We start from the raw sequence: 19,441 nt of genomic DNA, 5'->3' as shown, positions 1-19,441 counted from the left end.
GTACAAATTTTTTAAGAGCTATCAATGTATTGTATCGATCACCTAATGCGAGAGTCACTGCTATGGGTCAAAAATCGGAAAGGATAGTTATCACAAGAGGTACCCGACAGGGGTGTCCCTGTTCTCCACTTCTTTTTGCGTTATTCATTAATCCTTTTTTAATTGAACTACTAGAGTCACCATATATTAAACCATTTGTTGTTGCTAACATACCTCATTCAATATTCGCGTATGCGGATGATATAGCTATCGTTACTACTGATCCTAGGCAGGCAATCGCAGAGATTGAACGCTTAGCCATCGATTTTGGAAATAGTTCTGGCTATAAACTTAATGCTGCGAAAACGCAGGTGTTGTGTACAGATAGCGTCCAATTTAATGATAAAAGGGTAACACCGGAAGTGACATATTTAGGAATTATTATTAAATCGCATACAAAGGAGATAGTGGAATCTAATTGGGTTAGTACAATACATCAAATTCAGCAATCTTTAGATAGGAGGGGGCGACTTCAACTTTTCATAATTGGGAGAGGTAACATCATCAAGATGAATGTACTAGCCAAAATATTATACATATTTCGTAGTATCCCCATAGAAATTCCTACCAGTCATATATTTAAATTGAAATCTTTATGTACTAAATTATTATGGGCACCCGGGAAAATTAGGCGAGCTATGAAATGGCTAACACTCCCGATAGAGAGAGGAGGACGGGGGATCCCGGATTTTCTATTTTATTATTATGTATGATTTTTACAAAGAATGAGAATTCTATTGACTGGAGAACAAATAGAGGACCCGGCAGAGTCTCCTTCAATATTTTATTTATTATTGGGAGAACACTCAAAGGGCTGTTTATTAAAAGAGTTGGAAGGGAACTATTACAAGCATACCCGATTTAAGGTGATTGATGCAGCATATAAAGTTTGGAGAAAAGTTAGGACTCTAATGAAGTTAGAGAAAATTATTTACCATACCCCGTTTTCAGCTGAGAAGATACTTCCCTCGATATTTTGGGACCATGTGGCCAAGGAATGGAACAAGAAAGGGGTGGTCAGAATTGGAGATTTGTTTGAGACGGATGGAACATTTAGAGCTTTTTCTGATATGAATAGTAAATATCAAATACCCCACTCCTGTTTTTTTTAAATATCTTCAACTCAGAGATTTTTGCTTAAAGAAATTAAATAAACCGACCTCTAATAGATTAATAGAGGCAATCCAATCAAAGAAAAAGATTGGCCTGATATATCGGTTATTGTTGGAGTACAAACTTGATGATTTGAATAAATATAATACATACTGGCAGAACCAGCTGGCAGAAAGTGACTGGAATATTGCAGATACTATTTTGATGGCCAAAGACATATGCTTGTCAGCCAACATGAAAGCACAGGTGTATAAAACCATATTCAGACTATACTATACTCCCAAACGAATGGCCACATGGGGTCCACAATATGATGGAAAATGCTTCCGTGTGGAGGGGAAGAGGCAGATATAATCCATATCTTTTACAATTGCTCTAAATTGATGCCTTTCATTTCTAGTATAGAAAGATTCATAGCTGAAGTTATTCACTATCCTTTAAAAATATCCCCAGCACTTATGTTAACTGGGGAGAGCCAATACATTAATGATAATGCGGATCTGTGTAAATTTAAGAATTTTTTGTTTGTGGTAATGACTATAGCTCGGCTTTGTATAGCTACTGAATGGCTACAACCGGAAGCACCTATGTTTGAATTTTGGAGAAGAAAATTATTTAATATATATGAATTAGAATGGGGCAAGGAAAAAAAAGATTGGATTACTGACACGGGGGGTACTTAAAGATTATTTAAAGAAATAACCTCTGAGGTATGTATTATGTAATGAAATGAATTAACTTAACTTTTGCAAGCTGGAATCAATCTATTGTACAAGAAATTTCTGGATGTATGTATATGGATTTTGTGGATGTATTATGCGACTTTGACCCAACGGAGGCAATAAAAATAATTTAAAAAAAAAAGAAATGCACCTCCTACCTAACCCTAAAACTTGAGAATACAATCCAGCATTAAGAGTCAGAAGAACTGACAGAGGACTGGGACCAACTGCGAGCTGACCCGCCCAAGGTGTATAGCCGGGCTGAATCACTTTTTTGGCACAGCCCGTCACACAATCTATTTTGGGACTTACAAAGCCATGCAAAGTCCGATTTGTGTGGCTTTGTAAAAAAAAAGAAAAACAAAGTAATGCAAGGCAGCTCATAGCTCTGCTCTGTGTCACCTTGAATCAGGGAGGCGTTACATGCAGTGTGGACTGGGCGTAAAACAGGCCTGGGCACCAAAATGAAACTGGACCTATTAATGAATCAGATATCTAAAAAAGTGGCCCACATTTGCAAATCAAGGCAGTTTAGAACTTGTTAAGGCAAGCTGTATATTTGTTTTGCAAGATAACAGTGGCTGCATGCATTTGAGCTTGTTGGAGGGCAATGTTTGTGGTAATACTAGCGAAAAAATAGGATAATCAGACCATAAAACAGGCCCACAAACAGCCTAGAAAAATGACCCACACACTGGCCTATTTACACCATCCCTTTGGGAACTTCCAGATTGCACTTTAGGCAAGTTTGACCATGGTTACATGGGTGGAGCACCTGCATTCAAGTGCAACCACCAATGTAGTTTGACACAAACCTATATTCACGAAAATCACTGAACATGCATTTGTACCAAAATGGTGTGCCTACCCGAAGATGGTGTAATGAGGAGATACAGCTTGAATTCTCCTCGGTAGTTCCTCTTTGCAAGTGTGCTGCATTCTTCAGCACATATACAAAGAGGAATAAGACTCAAGCAAAAGTGTTTGTGCAGGTAAGTATCCCTTCCTGGCAAAACCTATTCTGAGCACGACAGTGGCACCCTTGAGTCATGGCAAAAGAGTGCCTGTGTTGGCGCTATGCAGTCAGAAGTCCGCAAGCGAAACGAGAGGGCAGAAATGTGCCATATCTTGCTAGATATGGCACAGTTATGCTCTCTCCATTTCATGCAACACAACAAAGCCACTTCCCTTGCTGCACTATGTTGTATGAAATGTTAGTAAATATGCCCCTGCAAGCGCAAACTTGCAGTATCACACACAACTGCACAGCCCCTCAAAAGCAGCAGTGAACCTCTCAGTATCCCCATTTGTTCAGCATAAGCCACACTGGGACATAAAACCGGTGCCTGGGTCCCCATTGGCGAAACAGATAGCTTAAAAACTGGCCCACATTTGTAAATTGGGGCAGTTTCAACTTGTAAAGACATGCTGTACAGGTGTTTTACAAGGAGGTAGCATGCATTTGTGCTTGCTGCAGGTAATGTTTGTGGTAATATTATAGAAAATAATGGAAACAACCGTCCAACAAGACCATAAAAAAGGTCCACAAAAGGGAGAAAACTGGCCTACAAACTGATCTGTCAGACAATAACTTTGTGCGCTTGTAGAATGCCCTTTAGGTCAGTCCGAACCTGCACCATATTGTACATGATCGCTAAATAAATATTAATACAAATGGTTTCTGTCTTGTCAAATATGAACACCACAGACAACAACTCTATTATTTTGCTGCTATATTTGCACTATAAATATTACATACATGCACACATACCCCTATTTATTAAGAGATCGGATTTCTGGAGTATATTTGATATCTATTTTAATTGTAATATTATCCCAAAAATATTCTTAAACTGGTTGGTGCCTAGCTACCTTTAGCAGATAATTTGCTCCTATATTCCGAGGAGAACCCTGCATTCTGCTGTTCAGAATTTGCTTTCTATGTGTCGTTTTAAACTCTCATTGCTGGTAAGACATGGGTTGGGGTACTGGGGGGCAAATCAGCAAGGGCCGGCGATAAAATTATCGCTGCTTTAGCGTCTGTTTTCGGATGAAAAGCGGCAATAATTTTATCGCACTATCAGCATGGACACACTAACGCGTGTTTCCATGCCTCTGCGTCATTTACCTTAATGCCCAGATTTGCATCTCTAATGAGATGCAAAGTCGGCATTCCTTCCCAAAATAACGGGAGAAATGTCACTAACCGACATTTCTCCAATTAGCAAGCTGCACGCTAACATGCATAGCGATAAGAAAAGTAGCACTAGCCTCGGTTATTGCTACTTTCCTTACGCCTGCTATCAGTCTGACTTAGCCATTATATCCAATGGAAGGTGGATATCATGGCTGAGTCTGCCCTGCCCTATCATCAAGCTATCGCCAAACATTGTGTGATTATCACTGAATTTTATCGCCGTTGAGATAAGCGTTGCTGATAGCACGCTATCTCTGCGATAAAATACAGCGTTAGCCAGCGATAATTATCCTGGGGCTAAGCGCGCTGAGCTATAATTATCGCCGGCTCTTGCTGATATGCCCCCAGGTTCTTGTGAAACCCCCTACCTTTAACCATCAGGCAAAACGCTAATATTTCATCTTATAGACCTACATTCACAGACTTCTCTTCTAACGCCTTGGTTACGAGTGGGCAGGAAAATTACAACCCATGCGTAAACCACTGTTTACGCATACAACAGCATTATGAGTTTGGTTGTATTTAATGTATCTGATAATTATCAGATGTGTTAAATACTTCATCTGTTGGTAAACTTTGGCAGGTTAAACCTACTGAAATGTAACAGGGTAAATTGTACGGTATTTACCATTTCATGCAGAGTTTGGTGCATTAAATACCAAAATTAGCATATTATTCTCCACAAACTCGTGATAGGTGTTATATATCACCCCCCAATAAATAACCTACACGTGGTATAGTTATTTATCATGTGCAATAAATAACACATCAACTTATAATCAGGGCTTAAGTGCAGCAAAATCTTTTTGTTGGAAATAAATTACTGATGCAATTCGTTAAAGCCATGATAGTACATACGAGCAGGTCTAAAACACAATTTTTTCCGAAGAATGTATGTCTTTACAACGGATTCAATTACCTTGCAGTCCTTTTCCACAAAGCCTTTACCATGCAGATGTCTTTACCACGCATGATATGTATTTGTAAGATAAGTATATTTCATTTTTATTGTTTAAATTAATATTAATATACTTATTATTTTCTGGGGTATCCCAAACCACTTATGCTTTTAATTTACTCCTAACCTCCCTTTACCACTACCCACCCCTAAACCCTTTTTTCAAATAATATTTAAATTATGTATTTTAATAAAATATATACTTACCTGTGTGGTAAAGATACAAATACCTCCCTGGTACTTACCTGCTTAGTAATGGCTGTGTGGTAATGCTCTAGTTTAGCCACACACAGGACCTAGGACCATGACTCCGAGTCCTAGTCTTCCTCGTCCCCATGCCTATAGCTATAAAGACTGGGATGAGAAAGATGGACGAGGATTTAAGAATATATAATATCGTGAGGTAACGTTGGTTACTTGTTTTTTTTGGGAGTTATTTTAGTCAGAGCCAAAATGCCTAGTTTCCCAAACTGAGAGGTTGAAGAATAGTCTGACATTTTCTAGAAGGACTTTGTATCCGGCGTCTGCATCCACGGAACGCCTTGACAGGAGAGGAAACTGTTACTTTTTAACTGAGAACAGCTCTCACTCCGAATTGGGTATCTAACCTGACAAAACGCGACACTGTTGTTCCCTGATGAAGGGCGATTAAATCACGCCCGAAATGCATTGGATTGAAAAACATTTTTTGTCGCTTGTATAAATATTGGAATAACCATGAAACGATAATGTACAAAAAACGTAAAACAACGTAAAGCATATGGAATAAACAAATTTACAATCAAACGGTGTTTGGAATCCTCACTTCAACACTGAGGAAATACAGTGTGCCCACAGGGATGCTTCTAATGGCCCATTAGAGACACGAGTTTCATTGCTAGTTTAGACACACACAGGACCTAGGACCATGACCCCTCGTCCTAGTATTCCTCGTCCCCATGTCTGTAGCTATAAAGACTGGGATGAGAAAGATGGACGAGGATTTAAGAATTTATAATATCGTGAGGTAACTTTGGTTACTTGTTTTTTTTGTGAGTTATTTTAGTCAGAGCCAAAATGCCTAGTTTCCCAAACTGAGAGGTTGAAGAATAGTCTGACATTTTCTGGCTTGTATTATGCACTCTGCATCCTTCTCTCTTGGGTGGATTATCTGCTCTGCTATTTAGTTTTGGTTTTGTTTGGAAAGCAAACACAGCGCACATAGTACCCATGATTTTCAGCAACAATGAAAAATGCAATAAAATAATATGTTTAATCCACTAATGAATCAAACTTCGGTCCGCTCTGCCAGTGGTTTTTCACTACAAATAGCAAAAAATCCGCATCATTGTTGTTGCAACTAAAACTGTAGCCATCTTTGGCAATTAACTCAAGTAAACTGTTAAATTATGTGTGCTTAAGGCCTCAAAGGGGTGGCTGAACAAATCAGTTCAACTGCCAAAAAATACCAACTGCTTCACAGCCCTAATGTTCGACTTAGTTTGTGTGTGCCAAGTCTGAAGGAGGGAGAGCACTAAAAGTGGTCTAACCCTGCTGGTAAGTTCAGAGTCCATGAAAAATGCCTTTTTTTCAAAGTGAATATATCCAACAGCAGTGATTCTTCTGTGGTGTCTATCGTGCTAGAATCCCACATTTTTGGCCTACACATACTGTAATAGGTTTATGGTTTATTAATAAAAAAGAAAGAGGAGTATATAGGTTTTTATAATAGAAAAAAAAGAGAACATTGTATTCTCTAAAAGAAAAAAGCAAACCAAATTCCGAATTCTTCGATCTACTAAGCATCTTTCAAAATGAATATCGTAAAATTAGCAGTAAAGATTTTTGAGAAAAAGTATAGAGAACACCTTCTGCAGCAGTGTGCAAACAAGGAACTACTACCGTCACCGATTATAAAAAATCGTAGCTTATTTTTTTATGTACCATTTACAGCCTTATTACGAGTGGATCGGTTAATTTAGACACATGCGTAAACACCTGTTTATACATGGATTTGAAATTACAACTTAAAGGTATTTTTTGTATCCAAAAATTATCGGATGCGTTAAATAGCTCAAGATTTGTTACATTTTGGCAGCTAAAATATGTACGTTATTTACTGTGCCATGTGGATTTTGGTACGTTAAACAGCAAAATCTGCATGTTATTCCCCACAAATTCGTAAAAGGTTCTATTTATCGTACACCACAAATAAAGTACACCTTGGTGCAGTAACTAGCATCTACACTCAAACAGGGCCTTTGCATCATACTTCTGCTTTTTCTAAGCCTGTAAATAATATGAAGTAATAGTAATAATTTAGTGTCAAAGAAAGCTTATCAACCTGTGGTGCTACGATAGTACACTGCTAGAAAACCCTTAATATCAGGCCACAAGGGACTAACCGCTATATGTATCAAGCTATTTAGCATTCGCAAAGGCCGAAATTCTGCGAATTTCGGCCTTTGCGAATGCTAAATAGACAAATGGAATGTATCAAACAAGTTTGATGCAAAATAAGGATTAGCAAAATTTGCTATTCCTTATTTTGCGATTGCACTTAAGGAATTGCAAATTTTGCGATTCCTTAAATGCAATGTATCAAACAAATATTATGGAAAAAATGCCATTAAGGATTAGCAAATTACCACCAACTTCTAGTTGGTGGTAATTTGCGAATTCTTATCAAAAAGCTTTTTTGAAAAAAAACAAAGGTGCCATATGACGCCCATACATGCCCTTAGGGCATGTATGTGCGCCATATGCCCCCAAATGTCTTTTTCAGGGGTGCAGCAGGGTGTTCTTGAGACACCCCTGCACCCTTGGAAAAATCCCTAATTTGCGATCAGCAAATTGCTAATTGCAAATTGCACTTTCATTCCTATGGGCCTCCTGGCCCATGGATATGAAGGGGTAATTTGCGAATGACAATTTGCTAATCTCAAATTAGGAATGCTAAGGAATCGCTATTGGAAAGCGATTTTGTACATACATACCGTTTTGCATTTCCTAAATAGCGATTCCTTAAAATTTGCTATTTAGGAAATGCAAAATGGTTTGTTGATACATATAGCGGTTAATTTCCTGGAGAAATGTATTGCTGGAGCACTGCAACCTTCGATCGTGTTAGGCCATGCATTAGAGGATGACATCTTCAGAAACTCACCAGGTCAGAAGTCAGTGGCGATGCGTCCATTTGGACGCTGGGGCGTTGCCCCTCATGCCGCCCGCTACCACAAAGTAAACAAACAGTAAACTAACTGACAATGCATGTCAGTAAGTCAGCATGACGCCGGAGGCTGGACCACCCACCCCCTTCAGAGTCTGAATGGGGTGGGCGGTCCGGTGTCATGCTGACTGACTGGCATGCATTGTCAGGCAGCCAGGGGGTGGCGCGGAGCGCACAGCAGGCAGCAGCACAAGTGCTTATGCTGGGGGAAGGTCAGAGAATTTTTCCGATCAGCCCAGTCATGCGCACTACTGAACTGTATGGCTGGCGGCTGCGCATTAGGAGACAGAGGGTTGCTCAACGCTGCAACCGTCGGTCTACTAATGGGCGTCAGGGCAGCGAGTAACCCTGCTAAACCAATCCAGGCGCTGCTGAAGCAGCACCAGTATTGGCTTAGAGGGGTAGCCACTCCAGTGGTGCGCTGTTCCTGAACAAAGTTGGGTGCCAACGCGGGACCCCGGGGCGGCGAGGAGCAGAGGCGGTTAGGTTAGTTTTCTTAATTTTATTCTCCCCCGCCCCTCAACCCCACCACGAGTATTGCGAGCCGCGACTGTCAGAAGTACAGATTTTGATGGCTTTAGCGCAGGAACAATCTTTTGGCCTGAATGCACAAGCCTGGCGACAGCTATTAAGCCAGAAGCTACCAAACTGTTGGTAAGAGTACCTGAAGGCCACAACCCCATTGATGTCCCTTCTAGTGGCCTATGCCATGTTTAGTACCGAGGTCTTTGCAAAAAAAACTGTGCTTTTCAGTTTTACACTCACACCACCATAAGAATGCATTTCATGAGCATTACACTTCCCAGAAAACTAGGCGGTCCTAGCAGCTTTGACAACAAGTTGCTTTTACGACACTTTGTAAGCAAAATGAAACAAGTGTCATTATAATCCAGGTCTCATGTAAGCCACACAGTGAATCTGCTGAAGAGCTTTAGAGATGCATATGACATGGGCACCGGAGCTTTGCCATACAATATAGGAAGACTGTGTTTTATGGTATATGTTGAGACAGAGTGGCCTCAAGGTCACATGGTTTGTACTACCGCACAACGAGCAAGGATGAATGAGTGATTCAGGGTAGGAGGTTACACCAACAAAAAGGGATTGGGGGTAAAGGGCACTTGAGAAGGAATTTAGTGAGAACGTTGTGAATAGTAAGAGTCTGGACTCCCTCAAAAAATAGGGAGAGTTTTCCATTGTGCACAGTGTAACAAGCCACCTGTCTTCCCTTCTCTGCCGTCATGCAATTCTCCCCCTCTGGCTTTTGCAGATCTTGTCTTTCTCCCACTCCCTCCCCTCTCCTCCACCTTTCCTATCTCACGTTGCTATTCGCATCTCCTCTGTCCACAAAGAACATTTCCAAAAACAACGATCTTGCCATTACAATAGGAGGAATGAAGGATACTGCAAATAGCTGGAATGTATTGAGATTCTGCTGATAGTAATGCTCTTTACATATCAGGGTGACTGAAAGATTGGAGTGAACAGAGTAGATGGTAGTTATAAGGGGATGAGAGCAGGAGAAAAAAAAACATCATCCTCCCAAATTACTTATTTTAAAAGGATGGTACTCTCTACCACTTCCACTGGCATGCTTCACATCGGGTACCCTCTTTGCAACCACCAATGTATTGAGTATGTCGTGGATCCAGTGGGGTGGAGGCTTTTTTAGAATCAAGAAAAAATCATGCTATACACACTCAGAGTGAATGTACTTTATTTTGATTAATTCGTGTCCATTCCAGAGAATGGCTACGGTTTTAACTGTAACTGTGGTTTTAAATTTCTTAAAAAGTGTTTCTAAATTACGGAAACAAATGGTAACGGAAATGGTTTAAACCTTTTTCATACTGAATAACTGTCTATTGATCCCCCTCACTGAACTCACATTAAGAGCTGTAATCATTGTAATTTGTTTTTATGTCTGTTACTTTTATGGTTACTTGTTTTTAACCGAATAAAGTTCTTTGAATCTGAATCTGATTAATTCGTGTGTTGCTAGAGAGAATCCATAAATGATAGGAGTCCTCTTTATGAAGGCATGTTAATAATAGAAAAGACACAAGAGAAGGCTTCTTCTTTGCATCCCTAAAAACTAAAAGGTGTGCGCTCTGCAAATCTTTAGTAATTCAATATGTTTCTGCCCTCATCCAGGTCATGGGCATTTGTCAGAACTGGCCTCTGACTGCTCATCAAACTGCCTACGTCTTACCACCAAGGGGAAAAAAGATGAAGAAAAAAAGATGTAAAAGTCACCACATGTACAAGCCAAACCCTTTTCAAGAATTAATTGCATGATGTTGTCTTCTTGGTTTCATCATATTTAATCTCGGTGTTGTCTCACACAATTACCAATTACTACTGATTCAGCACTTAGGGCCATATATAGGAAGCTGTTTTGCGATCCCAAACACTGCGAACCGCAAAAATCAGGGTGTATGCGATCGCAAAACAGACTGTTCCGATGTAGGAAAGCTTTCTGCAGCGCAAAATGAGAATTGCTAATTTAGCGATTACCATTTTTGCGTAACAACGATTCTGTGAATAATATTGCGAATTCGCAGTCTGCGGCACAGTATTTGCGATAATCGCAAATACCGTTACCGCTAAATGCAAATTCACAATTTGAGATGTAGCAAAAGATAGCAAATAGCGATTTTACGAAAATCGCAATTTTGCACTTCTCAATTACTACCAACTCTGAGCAGGCGGTAACCAGGTCTAACTATTTAAACAGGCCCACAATGTCACCAGGACTTCCCACCATGGCTGGCCTGTATGTGATAGCCAGGAGGCTGCATATCAGAGATGCTGCACAGAGAAAGAGACGTCAGGAAAGGATCTACAGAGCACGCATCACCCTCTTCCAGCGGACCGAGGAGGACAGCCATGTGCACTACAGGCTGCACCCAGACAGCATCCTGGATTTAATAGAGGAGCTGACACCCATACTTGAACACCCCACACACAGGGCACACACCATTCCCACCCATATTCAGGTTCTGTGCTCACTGCACATCCTGGCATCAGGGAGTTTCCAGGGGGTGATAGCCTCAGCAGTAGGGGTCTCTCAGAGTGCACTTTTGAGCTTCTTCCACGCTTTCCTTGATGCAATGGTTCAGAGGCTGCATCACCACATCCGATTTCCCAGCACACAGCAGGCACTAGATCAGACCAAGCAAGAATTCTACCAAATTGCCCAATTTACCCACGTCACTGGCTGCGTAGATGGGACCCATGTCGCACTGTCACCCCATCACATACTGAGTATGTGTTCAGGAACAGAAAGACATATCATTCCCTGAACATCCAGGTAGTGTACAACGCAAAACGTATAATCACAGATTTTGTGGCAAAATACCCAGGGAGCAAACACGACTCATTAATTTTTCACCACTCTGGATCAAATTCAGACTCACAAGTGGCGAGTTTGGAGAAGGCTATCTGCTAGGTAATTGCATGGCTCAAAAACACACAACCAGTAAAGGTTTGAACTGGCAGGGCAGTATTTAACATAAAGCTACTTTTGCCCTGCAGGTGACAGTCCGTATGCTGTACGTGACTACGTCCTCACACCCTACCTGAATCCAGCCACAGGAGCTGAGCGGAGGTACAACAGCGCCCACAGAGACACATGCTGCACCATTTACATGACCTTTGGAATCCTTAAGAGCTGTTTCCGCTGCCTCCATAAGAGTGGAGGTGCGCTACAGTACAGCCCTGAGACATGTTGCAAAACCGGGGTTGCCTGTACAATGCTACACAACATCTCGACCAAGAAGGGCACCCCAGTGGATCTGACAGATTCAGACACATCAGATGAGGAGGAACCAGCTCCACAACGCAGACCGGCAGGTGGTGCCGGGGCGGCTGCCGGGTACCTAAAACGAGATGAGATCACACAAAACTAATTCTAGGTGAGTAATCAGGACACAATGCCAAAGAATGGTGCTTAACTGTGATGTTTATTTCCTTTACTGCAGGAATACATCTGTCACACAGCGTGACTTTAATGTTCATGCTTGCACATGTTTGTGCCACAGTGCTAGAATTGTCATCAGTCAATGAGTCCATATGGAATGTGTTGCTTCACACATAGCCATGAGTCCCTGCTGCCTCTTCACCGCCTACGTGCATGCCCTGTTGCCGCTCGCTCAGGCTGTACACTGACCTCACTGGAGTCATCACCTACTCTCCCCTGGTGCGCACTCCAGCGTCTGTCTGCTGGAAGTGGTGGAGTGCTGCTGCTCCTGCTGGACTGTTCTTCCGTATTCAATGTGCCAAGTGTCCCTATGCCACCTGTGGCAGCAGCGCTCATCTGGTCCATGGCATGTGTCACCTGCACCAGGCCCCTACCCACATCCCGGCAGCAGTGTGCCACTTCATGCTGCATACTGACACATCTTCGGGCCAGCAGAGATGTGGCGGTTGACAGCTCTTGTGTACAAGTCCAGCCGGGTGTGTAGACGATGTTTCTCCCTGCACCTGGCTGCCCTGTCTCTCCTTATCTCCCTGCACAGTCCTTCCTATGCACCTGTCATGGCCATTACACCAAGCCACAACTCTGACATGTTGTGATTGTGTGCTGCTAGTTGGAGCTGTATTGGCCTTTCACTTGCAGACGCTGTGCTTTCAGCATGCTGCCTTTAAGGCCAGAGAACACCGTGTCTTCATCGGAAGGAGCATTGCTGGTGGAGGGCCGTGCCCTGCGTCTTGACCCACTCCCATCTCTAGGTTGTACAGTGGACTGTGGTGTCTGCTGTCCTGAACACTGCCTCTGGACTGGCTGTGCCTCTTCTGCTGTATCTGTTGCCTCTGCCTCCAGAAGTGGTGACACTATGTTGCGCCATCTGCCTGGCGCAAGGTCTGCCTGTCTTGCTGAGCCCTGCTCCTCCTGCTCTGCCTCATCCTTAATTCCTGGTGTTTCCACCCCTTCTGCCATGGTTTCCTGTGTTGTTGGTGGTGCTATGAATTAAAATGCACACATTAATTGAGTGTCCTGTCTAGCATTTTTAATGCATTAAAGGTTACAATTTCCTATTCCTATTAGTATTATCTGTCTGTTTTAAATATTGCCTGAATGAGTCATCCCTATTCCCCCTTGCTATGTCTCACTGGTCCAGGTATCAGTGCATGTGACTACATCTCCCATAATGCAATTCTGGGTGTGCTTGTGGATATGTACTGGAGTTGCACTCAGGTTGGGTGTCTGGGGGTGTGAGTGGGCTGGTTATGTTTTGAGGGTTTTAGCATGCATCTTACCTTTTGTGGTGTCTGTGTGTTTGTAGCTGTCCATGTCAGCCACGCCACTCACACTTTCAGGCTGAAGGGTGCCCTCCACCAGCTCCTCCAGTGGCATTGGGTCTGGTGGGTGCTGTCGACGTTCCACCTCCGGTCTTTTTGGCCTCAGTCAAACTTGTGGCCACCCTCTCCTTCGACCTTTGCCGCATATCATACCACCTTTTTGTTAGGTCTTCGACTGTGCGGTGTTTGACGGCAATTGCATTCACTTTTTCCTGGATGTCCCTCCATATTTTTCTTTTTCTTGCCTCTGGCACACGTAGTGAATTTTTCCCAAAAAGGAGAGCATGTTGGCTTACTACTTCCTGGGTGAGGACCTTCAGCTCCCTCTCCCTAAATGTTTGTTTTCTCTTTCTTGGATTTTCTTCCTGCTGCTTCTCACTCCCCTGGGACTCCATTACTCAATGTAAGAGAACACCATTCCTCCTGTTATTTTTTTATTTTTAAAATTGAGTTTATTAAAGAAAACAAGAAAAGACCAGCAATACAATAAGCAGTACAAATCCCATTTAACATAAAAATATGTAGTAAAATAGGAATATATAAGGATAGGTTAATCAAGCTGTATACAAAAGAAATATACAAAATATATAAATAATAAAGGAAAGGGGCAAGGGAAGGGAAACAATATGCCATTAATATATAACAATTAAGAGTAATAATGCATTACTGTAAGCATAACAACAACTGAATAGGAATAACGTATTATAAGCATAGGGGTGTTAAGAAACTTTTAATCGTCTAGGAGAAAAGCGGAACAGAGAAAACTCAAGCTGGTTTCCTTACATCGTCTGAAATGTTGGTAATTGTAACACTAGAAGAGGCAGACAAAGATAAATAAGTTGTAAATGGAAGCCATAATAAATCTCTTTTAATTGCTAGGGAAATAGGGGAGACATAATTGGTATCTATTCAGTGATGAAAACACACAGCGTCTGCCTGTTTACAGTTAGAGGTTATTAAATGAAAGGCAATAGCTAGCAATACATCTAAAAGTTTCAAACTCAGTGGAGAGTGGGGCCATTGGGGTGATAATGTGCCCAGAAATAAATTTGTGAAAGAAAAAGGGATCTGAACTTTGAAAATTATCTTAATTTGAGACCAAGCCAGTTGCCAGAATTGATGATATCCTCCTGGTATGGTTCTGTGTATATATGGCATGTGTACAATCAGGAATCCCGTGGAGCTGAGCTGTCTGGGTGGTTGGTGGAAGGAGAGGTAAATGTTCAAGTAGGTGGGGCCTAAGTTGTGCAGTACTTTGAATGTGTGTGTGAGGAATTTGAAATTAGTGCTTTGTGTATCGGAAGCCACTGGAGCTCCCTAAGGTGTGGTGTGAATATGAGTTCTGTGTGGGACAATGAGTCTAACTTGCCAAGTTCTTGGGGGTTTGTAGTCTTCTAGTGAGTTGTTTGGTTATCCCGCCATAGAGTTTACTTGCTGGTGACTCAGGCATGGGAAGCTTGATTCAGGTCCAGGGAAGACATGGCTTGGCAGTTCGGGCTGGACTGTTCCCATGAGGCACAGGGTCAGACTGATTTGCATATGGCCATGTCTGAACTGGGGTGGCGGAGTGAGCTAAAGAACGGTGATGGATTAAACCCAGATCAGTTGACTGGGGGTGAGTGTTTGTATTGTCAACGCTCCAACCATCACCACCTTTGGTTTTTCTTTGACTCAGGCATGAGTGACAGCTTTTTTAGTGTTCCTTGGAAGCCATTTGAAGATCTTCTGCAGCTTCTTCAGGGTCATGCCCAGTTTCATGTTGATGTTTATTACGAGGTTCCTGACATGGGTGCTGGGTATGGGTACGAGTTTGGCCTGCCACCAGCTGGAGTTCCATGCTGAGGTGTGCTTGCCGAAGATCACTACTTCTGTCTTCTAGATGCTTAGCTTGGAGACAGTTGTATTTCATCCAGTTAACAACTTTGGTCATTAAAGCTGGGAACTTGCTTCTTATGTTGTGGTTTTGTCTGAGTAGGAGAGCATGAGTTGCTTGTCATCAGCATTGGAGAGAATGTTGATAATGTACGTGGATCACATTGGCCAGAAGGATCGTGTATGCACTGAGGAGGGTGGAGCTGAGCGATGAACATTGAGGCACTCCTCGAATGAGTTTGTAGGCATCCAAAGAGTAAGATAGCAGGCTAACAGCTTGTGTTCTATCCTTTAAAAACTAGCAGATCCAGCAGAGAGCAGATCCTTGGATGCCAATCTCATCAAGCACCTGGCGAGAATGTGCCAATTGGAGCTGAGAGGTGCAGGAGAATGAGGGCTGCCATTTCCCCCTGTCTAGGCTTAGTCAGGTGTTTTCTGTGGCAGAAATGAGTGCTATTTCTGCACTGTGGTTGGGCCTGAACCCAGACTCCATAGTATTGAGGAGCAGATGGTTTCTGAGGTGGTCAGAGAGGTGTCTGGTGATTAGTTTCACTAAGAACATTGCCAGTTATGGTAGGAGATGGGTCTGAAGATGGAAAGCGTGGCTGGGGCTTCAGATGGTTTATTGAGCAGGGACATGACAGTGGCGTGTTCCCAGGTGTCCAGGAATGTGGATGAGCCAATGAAGGCATTGAGGATAGGTGTTAGCGCTTCGGTAGAAGTCTTTAGTTAAAGGCATTGTAGGGGCAAGGGCAAGGGTTAGACGGGGACCCTGAGTGGACGTTCTTCATGGTAATAAGAGAGTCTGACCTTTCTTATCATAACTCTTTGCTCAAAGAGAACAACATACGGCCATTTCGCATTGTCAATCATGCATTTTCAAAACTAGTGCAATTGATGATTGACTCTAGGGTATATAAATAGCCCAGGCTTTTTTCAGCTCGAGTGACAGATCTTCTACAAATGTTTTACAATGGGGCATTGTCCTATGTCAATGACATATATTTGACAGATGATGACCTTTCAGTACAATTGACAAGAGTATATCACATAGTTGTGGGATTTGCTCACATGGGCTACAAATTTAACTTTAAAAAATCAAAAATTGCCAAATTCAATGTAATGATTTTGGGATATAAGCTGTGAATGAAAGGCAAAAGACTTGCAACACATTTCTTAGAAATGTGTGCACTTATGCAGCCTCCAACTATGTTGAAGAGGTTACAATCCATATTGGGATTCTTACATTTTGACAGAACTTATTTCTAGATTACGCAGAATGGGTTAAAACATTCTACGACTTGATTCATCCAGACTTTTCAAGCACAAACTGGACCACTAAACACATACAAATATTATGTTCAGTACAAGCTGACATGCTAGCTGTAAAACACTTACACACACATGAGTAAACCTGGTGATCCATATAATTGCAGGGGCATTGTGGTTAACATATATTACATTTAATGAAGGTGACACTGCACCAATTCCATATAAATCGCATTTATATACTAATGCTGAAATGCATTTTGCACCAACAGAAAAATGCTAACTGCGGCACAGACTGATGTAGTGATGGAGAGCGTACTTGCTCAGGGAAAATTAACTTTTGTCATGACCCTGGTACCGAGCTTAAAGGCCATCACAAAAGCAAGCGTTCCGAATGCAAAAGCACTACATCCATGATGGATACAATGGGCTCACTCACTCATCACAACAGATGTAGATTACAGATTTGACTTTACACTACAAACACAAGCTTTTCTGCAGTATGAACATGAATATCCTCTGCCCCATAAAGTCATGCTTCTAGATCAGTGTGATTACATCATATATACTGATAGTTTGCCCTTCCTGCTTTAGGGACAAAGCACCAATATTCAGCAGCGTGCGCTGCCATAGAGGGGCACATGCAGGATGGATAATTCCAGATTTCTGAGAAAACCTACACACAGTTACTCTGCGACTGCATTGCACAGTTGGCTGAAATTAAGGCTCTAATTCTGGCACTAGAGAATATGATAGTGTGCGATTTGTATTATTAAGTCCAGTTTTATAATGAGTATTTACACTATTAGAGCCAGAATGGATTCAGAGATTTAAAAGGGTGCACAATTAACCCCTTCGCTGCGGGGGGTAATTCCCCTGCTGTGCTGGGGGGCATGGTGGCACGCACAGCGCCCCCATGCTCATGACGAGCTCAGTTTGTCATGAGGCGCGGCGCTCGGTGCTCATGACGAGCTGAGCTCGTCACAGCTGCACCCATTCCTGTGGAACGCTCAGCACAGCAGGGGAATTATCCCCGCGTGTGAGCGTTCCACGGCTCATGACGAGCTGAGCTCGCCATGAGCACCGGAGCACCGTGCCTCAGGACGAGCTCAGCTCGTCATGAGCATGGAAGGTGTTAAGCACAAGATGCTTTGGGAACAGGTGGCTAAGCTGAAAGTGTACTTGCCACAGACTCATGTTGTCAAGTAGTTTCCACCTCATGGTATGAAATGTACATTTGAGGACAGCATAACCCATGGGATGGTGGCAGACTGAGTCTATGCACCCCCTCAGGATATGTTGTCATATAGATCAGCTAGCTCACAGTGTCACCATATGCCCCCCTCAACCCTAGTCGGTCAGCAAATAGTTTCTGACAACCACTGAACATGACAACCCTGTTCCCCAGAAGATATGGTTTACTCAGACACTCATGCTCTAGTGTTCTCAGAGAAACATATGAGAAATAAACAGTGGGGTGTTTTTCAATATTTATTGAACAAGTGTGATTCTTGTGTAAAATATATGTGCTGTAATGATCAATAGACATAAGCAAATTAAATGAATTAAGACCACCAGAATGGTGTACAGAATAAAAAACTCCACCACGGGGTGGTAAAAGAATGTATATATGCAGGCATAAAATATACAAAATTGGTCATAGTCCTACTATGCAACCTAAGTGTGTCTAGCAAATAATACCCGTACTGGATGATCAAACCTCTGTTACCCAATGGGAAAGAATGTAAGTCACTGTCTTGGTCAGCCAGCTGCTTGGTTGAAGCGTCAGTGTGTAGAGACCTCACCAATGTCAGCAATGGCGCTCCTCTGCCTAAACTCGGAAATGTTTGTTTATTTATAAAGAAAAGTTTCCTTGGGAGTCCTGTGCAACCCAGCATTGGGTTGGTCTATAGGTAGCCATGTCGCCCCCTGGATGAAAAATAGAATGACATTTGCACAATGTGTGTCTAGGCCTTGTATGCGGTGTTCAAGAAATCATGATAATGTTAGGTGAAGCAGAATCCGTATGTGAAGCAGTTTCCCAAAAAAAAGCCAACATTGTCATGCATGCAAATGTGCATAAAAGGTTATCGTGTAAAGGGGAAGGCAACTTAGGAATATGTGTCTATGATAAAAGAGCAGACGGTCAACACGCGAACTTTGGAATCATGCTCCCGCCGCTTTACAGGGTTTTCCTTGGATCTCAGTGCAATGGAGAAAAAAGAACAATTGATTTTAACTGACAACTGTATCACCACACATCATCAGGTGGGATCATAGAGAGGACGTAAAGCTTTACAGCATGACTCCTGGATATAGCACTCAGATTGCATATTGGTGCGAATTGGCGGTCCGGTAATACAAGATATCTTTTAAAGTTGGGGGCCGAATTATCCCTGCAGAGGACTCCACTTAAATTTGCCCACAGGGGGTCCAAGGATGGTAGTTCTTATATAGATGGTTGCCGCTTCTCAAGAACATATCTTGAACATATCTTTGAGATTGTGGTAGAGCGACCTCTACCTGGGGGTATTTAATTTTATGATACATAGGAAAACATATTGACTGTGAAAGAGACATATATTGAAAATAGTCTTGATAAAGGTGGTGCTTACAGAGCAATTCACCGAAACGCGTTGACGCTATCATTCAAAGTTAAATTCAAGGACCTACTTTATCAGCACTTAATTACTTGACTCTGACCTAGTTGCAAAGATTCTAATGAATTAACATCCTGATGAGTCAGGTCAACACCACGG

This window comes from Lissotriton helveticus, chromosome 6, assembly GCF_964261635.1.
Source record: "Lissotriton helveticus chromosome 6, aLisHel1.1, whole genome shotgun sequence".
Classification (NCBI taxonomy): Eukaryota; Metazoa; Chordata; class Amphibia; order Caudata; family Salamandridae; genus Lissotriton; species Lissotriton helveticus.
Note: the sequence above shows the minus strand (reverse complement) of the source record.